Source organism: Pithys albifrons, chromosome 4 (genome assembly GCF_047495875.1).
Source record: "Pithys albifrons albifrons isolate INPA30051 chromosome 4, PitAlb_v1, whole genome shotgun sequence".
NCBI lineage: Eukaryota > Metazoa > Chordata > Aves > Passeriformes > Thamnophilidae > Pithys > Pithys albifrons.
In genome coordinates, this window is record NC_092461.1 from 60,730,153 (window position 1) to 60,742,812 (window position 12,660).

Sequence of the window (12,660 nt, forward strand, 5' to 3'; positions counted from 1 at the left end):
TTCCAACCCAGGCCATTCTATGATAAATATCACCCGTAGGTTCCATGTTAATAGTCTTGGCTTGCCGACAACAGCTCGGCTGAAGGAGAGAGCACCTGCAGCCGGGGCTCCCCTCAGCCCGAAAGGCAGCTGTTCTCAAGCCTGACCACACGAGGCCTCCCTTTTCCAAAAATACGATCCAAAGTACCTGCTTACTCCAGAGATTATAAACAGAAGGCGCTGATTCCTTTTCGTTCAGGAGGAGCACCTGTCCATCCACCTATGTTCCTAAGCCCCTCCTACCTTCTCATACCCGAAGAAAAGCAAGCAAAAGGGCTTGATAAGGTCACTACATCCTGGAAAACCTTGTTCCACACACATTTACACAAAGCTTTACATAACTGAAATGGAAGTCTCTATAAAGGCATATTTAATGTGTATGTGTTATAAATACAAAAGCAGCACACAGCTGGAAATCTAACTGGCATCTTGGCATCTTGTGTCTGCAAGCAGTACCCTACTTCTGCCTGATCAATTGTTTTTCCTACCACACTGATGTTCTTGCTCTGTCTCTCTACGTGGCCTCTCTTGGGTCTTTTTTAGCATGCTGTACACACTTACAAATATATATATACACATACACAACCCTCTACAAGTGGTTTTTTAATGCACATACTTTCACATCATGGAATGAAAAAAAAAACATTTACAGCTAATACTAATAAATAAACAGTACAAAAATCAAATTGATAAACAGTCATATAAATTGGGTCAAACATCTAGAAATTACTATTCTGGTAATCAGCTTTCTTCTTTAATTCAACTTTCATTCCATGATATTGACAAGAAACATCTAGACCAGATGTGTTATTAAAGCGATTGATGCAAGTAAAAAATTGCTATTTATTTCTAATCAGATTTCATTGCACATATTGAAAACCAAGTTTCATTAGACTACAGTGGCAAAAAAATCTTTTTCCTTTTTTCTATGCAGCCAGGGCTATTATAGCTGAAAATTAACTGGATTCTGTATATGCATCATTAAGAGATGCATTGGTTCAGTTACAAGTGCAGAACTGGCCTAATTGACAGTGATGTAGGAGTTAATCCTGGTTGGGAAAGTAAGACAGGTTCTGTTCTAGACCTTCTGTCATCAATAGTTATTGACGGAATTCCAGTGGCAGATGCTGCATTACTGTTGATGACATGAGTCAAAAGAACTTAGCATTGAATTCAGATACACAGCTGAGACTTAATATTGACACAAGAACTGTCTTTAATATGACTGATGAATTAGATATGCAACTCTTTTGATAGTCCCGGCTGAGACTGCCTGTGCCCTAATTTAACTGCATATAAAACCACAGAGGGGTGGCAATTCTAGATAGCTGATGTATATTCTCGAGAAATAAACTTAATGAGTTACCATTTTACATCCAACAAAATCAACTTATAATAGAATTTATTTAGTCACTTTCAAAGTTACTTAACATATTAACATATTTAACTAGGTTTTATTCTGGGATTTCACCACAAAATTCTGCCAAGTTTTCTCTAATTACTATAGTCCAACCCATTCCACACAGGAGTTTCATATGTAAATGCTTCAGAAATACTGCTTAACTATTAATTTTTCTATATAAAATTCTTAGAAGTTTTATAGTAAGTCTATTTATAAATAGTTACTAGTGAGTGCAATATAACAAAAAATATTCATTGTTCTAATGCTATGTAAACCTCAACAGTTTTGATGATTGGAATTATTTTCTTGAAATACCAGGGAAACCAAAATGTTTACCAAAACCAGAGGAGCAGATTCCTCCTCAATAACCACATCACTCCTTACTAATTTTTTTTAAAAAGAAACTTCAATTAGAAAATGGATATAAGAAGGATAACTGTTCTTAACTAATATATATATGTAGACATAGATATAACTATAAACAGACCAGAGCAAACTGCTCCCCCAGCACCAAAAAAAAAAAGGAACAACCTCCCCCCCAAAAAACTGTAGGTTCCTTGTGGTGCATTATATTTATGGACAGTGTCAGTGTCACACTTCGGCTGGCTGCGAGGTGAATTCTCAGTCTTTTCCCAGTGAGGCAGAGACAAAGGGGTGAACAACTCACATGGTGCAGGATGGAGCTTTTTTTCATGGGAGAAAAGCAGACTCTCTCTCTCTCTCTCTCTCTCTCTCTCTCTCTCTCTCTCCTTGTCCTTTGTTCAAAAAGAAGGAAAAGCTGGGAGGTGAGGAGTGGTGATAATTCTCAGGAATCTCCTTGCAGTCCAAGTCGGTCACCAGGAAGAAAAGGTCTGCAGTGTGTCCTGAAGCAGCTGTGACCCTGCCCCCCCCACCTCTCTCTCTCTGAAGCTCAGGGTGCCCAGAGATGGATGAGGGAAGGCAAGGAACAGAGCCAGGAAAAGCTCTCACCAGGTAGCAAACAGTGGCTCTTTACCTGCAGCTGCCCAAAACCAAAAGTCAAGCCAGTACACAGGAGAAAAAACCCCTCCCACCCCCAGGTGCTGGGGTTCTGTTTCTCACCTTCACCCCACCATTCAGTTGGAATCTAAAGTCATCAGCCACTCTTTTGTCCTCAGTCCTGGTACTTCAACGCCCAAATCTTTTGTGTTGGTAGGGTGAGAAAAATTTTCTGAGGGACTCCTCCCAACACCACCTTCCTTTATTTGAACCTTTAACACTTAGCTGTCAACCTTAAAATCTATATGCTAACATTAAAGTTTTATCCAGTCTATCATTCCTCAAGCTTTTATAGAAACAGCATCTTCATTACAAAATCTAATATATTATCCAAAATAAAAATATCTAAAACATGTTTTTATATACTTATCTAGGTCTGTTGTCTCTCTGCACAGGTGTAAAATGCTGGGTCATGAACTCTGACAATTACAGAGCTTTTAGGAACAATTCTGTATCATCATATGCTTCATCATCCCACACATTAACTTCGATGAGTAACTCACGCAAGTGAAAATTCTACTAAAAAGTTCTCCTGTGCTCTGTACTTCTGTGCGTAGCATCCCAGTGCTGATTTTCATACTGGTTTTAATCTAACAGTGAAGACAGTTTGTTTGCACAGCATGTTGGGTTTCTCGCATGTTGGGTTCTGCCTGCCCATTAAAATTCACATATTGCCACAACAGAAACAATGACTGTTAAAAATAGTACCTTCCACCTATTGCCTGTGGCCAAAACCAGAGCATACAACTTTGAGCTAGTAAAATAGATCAGACAGATGCTGAAACAAAGTCCACCAAAGTTAGAGAGGTGATTTGTACTGACTTCAACTGGTCCTCTATCAGATCTTAAGCAGGTTCAAATTCTACTAAAATTACACTGCAAAATACAAATATTCAGCAACTGGGGTGACAGCCCAACACAGAAAGCTTTAGAATTCTAAGGGGTTAAGTACAATTTAGTAAAATGTCTTTTGAAGTCTCATGCAATATTTTCTTTGACTGGAAAACTTTTTTTAAAAAAATCCTTAAAAGTTAGAGAAATCAGATGCTTTCCATTCCTGAAACAATCCCAAAATTTGTTAATTTTTAAAAATCTCTAAGAATCCTTGAAAACCTTGTGAAAACTTTGATCAGTTAACTTCCAAATAAGTTTAAACTAAACATTTAATATTTTCCTAGCCAACTGCTCATAAAAATAGCTTTAAGATACTTCAAAGCATAATCATGCACTTCCAAACATTTTCGTTGGCAAGCAAAAAAATAGCTGCCACTAAAGGAAGAGCTATTTCTTTTAACAGCATTAATCATTAAGGCAACACAGAAATACAGCTCTTGTTTAAATAAGGAAATTCTTATTTCTTCATCCTTAATTCTTGCTGTTTGCTCATTACCTTTATGCAAGCTGGACTAAATAACCAGACAGGAACAGACAAAAAATTTCAATTAGCTTCCTTGAAATCTCACTTCATGAGATAGTCAGACAAAAAAGAAGGTGCTTTGAAAAGTTGAGGTCACCCTCTGTCCCAGAGCACTTTGTGCCAGCACAGCAGCAGGGATAAAGGTTGTTCTGTCCTGGGCCATCCACGGCCTCGACACCAGAGAAAAATCTGCGATGTCTGGATAACCTGGCTCATGATTTCTCATGGAGCAATGGGGGCCATAAGTGTGAGTAGAATATTTTCTCTGGCTCACACTTTTTTCCGCCAATCTAAATCACATAATTTATGCATCACTATTGCATTGTCTTTTCAAATTATAGTACAGCAAAAACAAAAATTAATTTATAATGGTCCATTTACTGAATTTTGAGAACTGAAGAAATTTTTGTTAAGATCCACTTCTCACAACATCTGTAGAGCCAACTGGAATTTTTATTCCTGAGATTTCCCAGCGGCAGGCCCTCCATATGCATGACTTCCTGTAACCACAGGTCTCATTTCTATGCTTGAAAAGGGAGACTCAGAGTTCCTATTACACAACTTCCATCCTCTCCAGGCAGACATTAGGATACTATTTTATTAGGTCTTCAGAATACTATTTGGTTAGGTCTTTAGGACAAAACACCTTGTCCTGTTTTTCTAAAAAGTAACAAAATTGCTATTCTGCTTTTTATTGATAATTGTTCTTTGAGTTGATGAAAACGCCCAAAAGAATTGGACTGTTAGTTGACACCAATTCGTAACTCCCTAATTTGAGTCCTGATCCAAAGAGATTCCGCTTTAAATCATTATTTTCAGCTGCACTCTTTCTTTCTTAACCACAGTTTAGGTGTTTAAGAGTAAACCGCTATTTATGATTTAGGTGTCCTGAATACCAATGATCAACTCCCTTGTTTTGTAGACAAAGGTATTTTGTGGCACCCAGACGTATTTTGAATAAAGTTAACTCCAACACAAGTAATGAAAATATAAGAAACTGGGATTCTTTGACTTGTTAAAAATTATCTATGCTACTTAAAACCTTAAATTTTCAATGCTTGAAATAAAAGAACAGCAGAATGTAAAATGGCTGGTCAAATTCATTATCAAATATCATGCAAACACAATATTCACCTAAGTCCTCCTGTAAGCAAGACCATAATTTGTGAAAATATAAATAGGACAAGATACAGTTTTGGGCAGCAATAGATCTGGGCACTGAATCGCTATCTATGTTCTTTTGGCACCGACTGAAACATGCTGGCATGATTTTTTCTCAATTGCATAATGTCACTCACAAATAGAGAACAAACTCCAGAGCTACTGCTCTGAAAACATACTTCCCTCTTCACATTTAAAGAAATGTCAATGAGATTTTCTTAAATAAAAAAAAAGCGGTAGCTTATTAGTGCCAGCTGAAGGCAGTAATACTTGCTATTTAACATTTACTGAGTTGTCTGGGGGGAGGGGGGAGAAAGGGAAAAAAAGCACTATACAGAGAAAGGGGTGAATTTAAATCCCCTGCATGTAACTGATACAAATGAAAGTATGAAGTTGTCTCCATGCCCTGTGCAAGTGCAGGGGAGAAGTGAGGGCAGCAGGCGATGGTATGTGTCTGAAATAACAAACCCTTTCCACTAACACCCTGGCTAATTCACCGGTGTGGAGACAAAACCAGAGGAGAGAAGCTGCAGAAGCTGAAGCGAGCTTTTCGAATTTTAGAGACGCTCAAACTGCAGGGGGGTGGAGGACGATGCAATGCCTTGGCTTAATTCCTGTAGTGCCCTGTCAAGTCCAGTGGCCAGAATACAAAAGCAGAATTTGACCAGTGTGTTACAGTCCTCAGAGCAAAATATAAACATTATAAAAGCATAGAAGCTATATTAATACAAGTCAGTATGAACAGAGCTTAGGGACAAGGAAGTGAGAACATTCTCTTGGCCCAGAGAGGATAATCCATCTTTTCAACATGAAGAAATTAACATTTTTTTCTTGGCCTTGAATAATTAAAATTTTCCTTCTAACATGCTAGATAGGCCACTGCCACAGACCTTCAGGGCTACCTTATTTCATTTCAATATATTGCACAAAGTGAGAAATAACTGGAACAGGAAAAAACTTTTTAATCTCAGCCTCTCTGACTTCACTTTACAATACATTTTAATTCCAGTTTTGACATAGTATATGACCTAAAACAGTTGAACAAAGAGCTATTTTTCAGTTCACCTTTCCTCCTTTACAAAAGCTTTAATGGTTCTAAGTCCCTGGAAAATGTAAGTTAACATGAAAAGGAAGTATCAAAAGTACACAGTTCATATTTTGGTGCAGTATTTTAACTTTGATTAAATTTGTATTCCTCCTAAACTGCATTTTGTTTGAACTCCCTGCCTTGTGATCCCATTTCCTCCGGTTTTCTTGATGTCAGCTTCTTCGCTGCCGGCAGAAGATGCCTCAGAACCGCAGCTGCATTTGTAAATGTTTCATCAAAGGCCCTGAACGTCTGGTAACCAGCAGACCTGGTGGGTGCTACGAATGTGATCTGGGTCTATCTCGGGGAAGAACAGCATGACCATATTTACAGCCGATGCTATTCTGGGGGCTGTATGACGTGCTTCTCCCCTCTGGCTGAGCAACACTTTCCCATTTGTCTTTCAACACTCACTCTGAGAATGACAGAATGAAATAAAATAAAATTTACTAGTAGCAAGCTTACTTGCATATTGAAGACTTCCATTTTAACAACTTGATCGTGCATACACACACAGTCCTATTTCAATAATCGTCTTAAGCAACTTGTACTCTAGGTAAGATTATATTCTTAGGCTACATTTTTTTAAAAAATAAAACCATAAGAAGATAAATAAAAATTACTTCATAAAATAATTCAAATTAGCATGGGGGCACAAGCTTATTTGTCCCCATAAATTAAATCTTAACACAGTAGCTCCAGCTCTGCACAACAACTGCAAACGGGCACAGCAGCTGTGTCTCCCAAAACCTGTGAAAATAGGAGGGGAAATACTGCATTTCTTGAAGGAATCACACACACAGGATCATCTCTTCCAAAATCAGGCAAGTAGTTTACAAACTGAAACTTACTTGGTAGCCAGCAGAATGAGCCAGGCACATCCAGTGATTGACTGAACCCAACCAGATCTGTGCTACATTTTGAAAACAAAAGGAGAAAAAAAGCGCCAAACAAATTAAAAATCTAACAAAATTTCAGATTAAAATGACATGCATATTTTTCACACTTGAAGTGTTATCATTTTGTCAATATTAATATTCTTTTCTTAATTCTAGGAATATGCCACTGATAACACAAGGCACAGAAAAGATCACTTTTTTTTTCCTTCCCTTAGGCCTATACAAATAAATCTTCAGCACTAAAACTGGAGAATCACAGAGTTGCATAGTGCCTGATTTTGTAAATAGATACTAATATGAAAGGTCTGTTTCCAGGAGAGTTGATGTCTCTTTCCAGTTCTGACAGGGGTCACATAGTCAATGTAAATTACCACCATAAACTAAAATCCACCTCTCCTGTAGAAGAAAGTGCTTGATCTGCCTGTCTAGAAGTCAGGAGCTATACACAGAACTGTAATATTTCAACAATTCAGCATGAGTGGCAACCTGTTCTTAATAATAATAGGGAAATGCTGGTATCATAAATTTTAAGAAATGGCTAACATTTTTTAAATATTTAATTTGGATCAATTTTTCAAATATGCAACCAGCTGTTAAAAATAAAATCTGATTCAAAGTTTTGTCAGATAAAAACTGCATTTATTCTCTTGCTTTTCCCCCTTCACTGGGCTAGGCTTCTGAATGCGTTCTCGAAAAACCCTGGCCCTACCTTCAAACATACTGTAGGCCACAGGGATACAACCTTGCAGAAAAACCATAAAGAGCAAGATATCTCTGGCATCCAGGGAGAATTTAAACATCTCAAAAGCTGTTGTAGCAGACTTGCATGGGGAATGGACAAAGGGTTGGGAGAAAAAATTCCCCTTTGTTCCTTCCCAAGGGTCCGTACTATTATCACTGAATCCCCAGAGGTAGCAGCTTAGGTTATAGCAGGAAAACAGCCTGAAGAACACCACCCACATGACATCCAAAGGCATCGAATTCATGGCACCATAAATCCAGAGTAAGAACTCAATAATAATTGCCACTATTTTAGTTTTACTCATTGATTTGTTGATAAGACTTAAACCTGCCGCTCCTTTTGGCATGAATTTGTACCAACAAAAGGCCAATATATTATACAGGATAGTCCTGATGAACCCTAAACTCAAGACCCACATGTTGCCACAAAACAGCAGTTATCCTTCTTTGTTTACAAGCTGCCCCACGTTGGGCGCCAAGAAATGTCTTGGTTTGAGGGGAAAAAACCAAAATGTTTACCCACAAGCAGGGGAGGGGCCTCCTCCACGATAATCACACCACTCTTTATCAAATTTAAGAAAAGGAATTTTAATACAAGAAGGATAACTGCTATATATATATATATATGTAAACAGACTAGTGCAACCCAATTCCCCAACACCACAAGAAAAAAAAACAAACAACAAAAACTCAGCAGGTTTTCCTCCGGGAGGAAAAGTTATACTTAAGTGTCAATGTCACAGCCCGCTGGCTGCAGAGTGAGTTTCAGTCCCTTTCCAGCGAGATAGACGAGCAGTGGGCTTTCAGATGGACTCAGTCTCTTCCTCCTGTGTTCCCCGTCCAAGAAGCAGACGGGTACGAGCAACCAGAAGCAAATCCAAGGCAGACAGCAGCAGCAGCGTGGCCAGAAAAGCAGTCAGGGGTAGGCAGCAGCAGCCGCGTGGCCAGAAAAGCAGTCCGAGTACAGCGGCAGTGAGACAGCCAGAAAAGCCCCAGCAGTAACCAGCAGGGCAGCCTGCCTCCTCGGAGCCCCCACTCTCGCGTTCCACCGATCCAAGACTGGAAAGAATATAAAAAAAAAAAAACAACAAAAGAGACAAACCTGCCCCCACCCAAGTGATCAACAGTTAACTACTTCTTTTGTTAACTGCTGGCCTGGGCAGTTAAGTGGCAGGGGAGAGAATTTACATAATAATCCCAAACTACAACAGATACCTTTTCATAAAGGACTTTTTGTACAAGATCATAAACTTCTACGTAAAAGGATTTTATTTACTGTGACAATTGCAGTTACTAAAGGATGATACTTCGAAACAAAGAGCAGTAGGAAACCTGGTTTAGACTCCACACCTGGAATGACATGTTCTCTACTTTAAAAAAAAAATTACTTTTAAACAAAACTAAGGCTCAAAACTCTCCCAATCACATAGTTTGCCTTTAGAAAAAAAAATGTAAATACTAATTTGTCCAATGTCTGTCTTGTACTTGCCAGAAGCACAGGTATACATAACATATTCACATGCAGAGCTGCAAGCAAGAGTTTGCATGTCTTCACCAAAATAACAGTATAAAAGCTTTACTGCACCTGCAGAATACAGAGAGAACCACTCAAAATTCTGCACTGGTGGCTGTGTCTTCCAAAGAGCAGAATTTAGTCTTTTAAGCTGAAATTTCAGTGGACAAATAGAAAAGTATTTTGCAGCAAAGTGATATTAAGTGCATTTGCTAAGAAAGCTGGATATCAAGATGCAAAAGGAGCTGATACCGTAATCCACATGGTGAACAGGTTTCTTCATATCAAAACATCATGACATTATGTTGTGAGCACTTAAAAAGCCAACAGAACAGAAGCAAATCAAGAATAAATTAAATGTCACACCAGCTGGGAGGTTTAATTCATTGGTTAGGCTGATTATGATGCAGCAACCCTTGCTGTATTTTTTCATGTAAAAAACCATCATTAAACACCAAAACATATTTAGGTGTTTGACTTGTGTGTTAGCAGTGGTGAGAACAATTTTCTTCCCTGGGACAGATATTCCTGGATAAGCAGAATAAACTATGAATAGGGTGCACTTATTCACTCAGGCATAACAAGCATCTGTTGGTCTTTTACTGTTTTATCAAAAATCAGTTAGAGTAAGCCGCATTATCCTCACCAAAGTTTAAGCAGATTGAGGGAGTGGCTTTCTATTAGTAGTGTTTGCAGTACAGCCTGCTTAGCCCTGCAGTTGTGTCCTCTAAAGCTCAATTCCTCTATTGCAGACTCTGTTAATAGAAACATATCTCAAAAGTGTCATAAAACTATCCATATTATATTCATCATCAAAGAGCAAAATCCTCAGCTTTTTCACATCTGGTAGCATTTGCCTTTTCTCCATCATCATCTGAAGAAAAAAACCCAAACATTGTCATATTTAGGAAGATAATGATTTTCAATCAATTTTACAAATGGTTTCACTCAGAAGAACAGTTAACCAATTATCTGAGGTATGAAGAAGCACCAACTCTAATTTACTGATGAAATCCAACAGCTGTTTGTTCTTCTTCAGTATGGCAAAACAAGAGTCTGACATTAGCCATGGCCATCAACATGTCTTTCAAAATTAGAAATATTATATCTAATTGCTATTTTAACATTATTTTATCACCTTTAAATTAAAAAAGGCATATTCATTTTTTTATAAGAAAAAAACAAAGTCACGACACAGACCCCCATGTTAAGACAAAATTAGGTATGAATGCAGACAGACATATGGCCTCATGCTATGTCTGATAAAATCTGCCAGATAAAATCAAGGCAGATCATAAGGAGCTGCTAGGTCCAGGGAGCAGCTGTGATCCCTACAGAAGTTATCATGGATGCCTTCTTGAGGTGCACTCACCATTGCAAAGGTCTCGCACTGTGACCCACAAGCCTCTGGTCTTCTTCCCTGGAGTCAGGAGATGGAAACCACAGAGCTGGGATTGTCTGTCTGATGAAGAAATTCCCTTTACCAAAACCTCTGTGAAGGTCTGTAATCACTGGTGATGAAAATGCTAACTAATGAAGGAGGATTTTCAATTAATAGGTGGCCTAAAGCATGGCAAAAGGCCTAGATTTCTGGGAAGATATAAGTGGCTCTCAATAATGGTATTCAGAAAAATAGCACCATGGTGAGCAGTAAGGCTGCTGAACATTTTTTCCTATGGTATTAAAGCAGCATGTATGAAAATTATTTAACTCCCTAGCTAATTTACATGCAAATTGCCAGTGGAATTAAGATCTCAAAGGTATGACATTCCTACAATTTGAAACAAAGCAAAGCCACAAAATACACATCTAATCATAACAGAAATGTTTTGCACACCACTAACAAATATTAAGCAACCCAATTCTTACCTAATGTGAGAGCTAATAAAAACCCTCTAAACAACTAGAAAAGTTTCAGTGAGATCTTGGACCTCCTCAGGTACCGGGAAATCTGTAGGACACAGCAATGCAGGATTCAAGAGCTTTGGGTGTTGCTGCTATTTCTTCAAAGAAAAGAACAGGGTGAAGATGGGGTTTTTAGCAACTAAGGGGTCTGTTGGGAAGGTTCTGCAGGGTCTTTACAGGATAGAAACATAGAATCATAGAATGGTTTGGGTAGTAAGGGATGTCAAAGATCATCTACTTCCAACCCCCCTGCCATGGGCAGGGACACCTTCCACTAGACCAGGTTGCTCATAGCCCTATACAACTTGGCCTTGAACACTTCTACAGACAGGGCATCCACAGATTCTTTGGGCAACCTGTTCTGGTGCGTCACCACCCTCAAAGTAAAGAATTTCTTCCTAATATCTAGTCTAAACCTACTCTCTTTCAGTTTGGAGCCATTCCCCATTGTCCTGTCACTACATGCCCTTTAAATAGTCTCTCTCCATGTTTCTTGTAGAATCCCTTTGGATACTGGAAGGCCATTGTACAGGGAAAAGTTTTGTTACTGAGCAGGTAAAGTGATTGCATGAAATCTGGAATATCTTTTCTTTTTAATCGGTGCAGAGTAAACTGACTGAAACTACAAGACTAAGGGCAACTTGGGTGAAAGATTATGAGAAACATTATTTGTAATTCCTAGAAAAAGAGAATGGAATTAAAAACGAAAAAGGTGAGCAGTAAAGCTGTCAGCTTTTCTGTCTGCTTTCAATTGCATTAGGGCAATTGTTTTGTACAGATGCTCTGCAAACAGAGCAAAGGATTCAGCTTTAAGAGCAAAATAAAAATAAATCTTTTTGCTGGATTATTTTTAAGCTGGATTGGTTCCCTGATCCAAATGACATCTCACTGAAGAAGCAGTTGTGCTGGCACCATGGAGGGCTGGGGACATGAGGATATCTCAAGCCAGTGTCAGCCAAGAGTGTGCTGTAAAAACCACAAACTTAAGATTTGCTCTCTAGTATGTTTTATTTTATTATCAACTCCAAAGAGAGCAATCTGTTTTCTTACAGAAATAATGTGAAGGGCATAAACAAAAACTACCTCAGTGTGAAGGAAAAATCCGATGAGTATCACAAAGATAAAGTTGACTAAATTGAGAGCCCTTCAATGATCCTGAAACACTAGAAGGAAGTGTACGCAAGTAAAAAGTAGGTCAAATTACTAAAGGATGAATTTTAGGGAAGAGTGCAAGTACGTAGGAGCAAAATAAGAAAGGCCAAATCACAGAACAAGTCTTGGTTAGGACCAGAAAAGGAAACTGAGACAGCCCTAGAGGAGGAGGAGAAAGGCAAAGAGAAGGGCTGTGCTGCTGCTCAGTGGGGAGGGAAAGCTTTCAGACGCACTGGTGAGATAAACCAAAATGTTAAAAGCTTTTTTGTTTCAGCCTTCACTAAAAGAGATGTTACGTATTTTGATTTCAGCAAAGCTGCTGATTTT